This window comes from Penaeus monodon, chromosome 34 (assembly GCF_015228065.2).
Source record: "Penaeus monodon isolate SGIC_2016 chromosome 34, NSTDA_Pmon_1, whole genome shotgun sequence".
Lineage (NCBI taxonomy): Eukaryota > Metazoa > Arthropoda > Malacostraca > Decapoda > Penaeidae > Penaeus > Penaeus monodon.
In genome coordinates, this window is record NC_051419.1 from 19702535 (window position 1) to 19703547 (window position 1013).

Genomic DNA, 1013 nt, shown 5'->3' on the forward strand with positions numbered 1-1013 from the left:
CATAAATAGAAACAGCAAATAAATGTCATGGCATGGGCTACTATTTTACTACGTGCCTGTATGTAATTTTTTTTCTACTTTTGAAATGAAACTTACCATTATGAAATGATGGTTATTTATGAATGCTGAGTTTCTTAATCATGCATTACTTTCCGTCATAGCAATAAATCATTAGTTTGTCACCTTAAAATAGCAAGTGATTTACAAGTAAAAAACAAAGGTAATGCTGAAAATCAGTTAATGAAGTAAAACAAAACAAAACAAAACACGGTTTATCCTCCCATTCATCCCGCTGGCGGCAAACTGGAGCGAGCGAAGTTCCGAGCCGAGCGGACAGGGGGCGAAGAAGGCCGGAAAAACTTACGGGGAAGTTGCCGCGAAGAAGTCGATGCACGGAGGGGGGTAGGGGCAGCGAGGGGGAGGTGGGGGATCTGTTGGAGAATCGATTTAGTTGGAAAGATTTTGGGGGGAATGAGAAGGGAAAATTTGGGGGGGGGGGGGTATTACAGATAATATTATTTGTTGGGGGCTCAGCACGATGTGCCTCTATGTGTATTTCATGTCCATATGCTTGATAGTCACTATCTATTTGACATCTACTTATCTATGTCTGTGTCTCTCTCAATACATATAAAAATAATGGAACCTATTGTCTCACTACTTAATGTAAACATAATATACATGCCTTTCTTATATAAATATAAACTTGCCCACCTATGCAACACAAAAGTCAAAGGTCACTGGGCACTCACCACAGCAAACGTCAGTCTGCCCAGGAGTCTGGCAGTAACGGCTGCACTTCTGGCTCGCCATGGCTACCACGAAGCAGGCAGCGAGAAGGACAACAAAGCGAAGGCGCAACTGTAATCAAAAATTTAATTAGGATCACCTAAACACAAAGATGAGACAGACAAATACCAGAACGAGATATCTGTGCCCGTACTTCGAAGGTAAATGAAAAAGACTGAAGTTATCCAGGTACGGATTCCTTAATAAAGACTTAGAGAATTCAG

General features: G+C 41.4%; 1 long non-coding RNA gene across 1 annotated transcript in view; it reads right to left on the reverse strand.

Annotated features, from left to right (window-relative positions):
• Nucleotides 1-371: 371 nt before the first annotated feature.
• Nucleotides 372-1013, reverse strand: part of LOC119594935 — an 892-nt gene continuing 250 nt past the window's right edge. The window contains exons 2-3 of the long non-coding RNA XR_005230664.1: nt 753-861; nt 372-431 (exon numbers count right to left, since the gene is read on the reverse strand). This is a non-coding gene — a long non-coding RNA (uncharacterized LOC119594935). The remainder of the gene's footprint in view (nt 432-752; nt 862-1013) is intronic.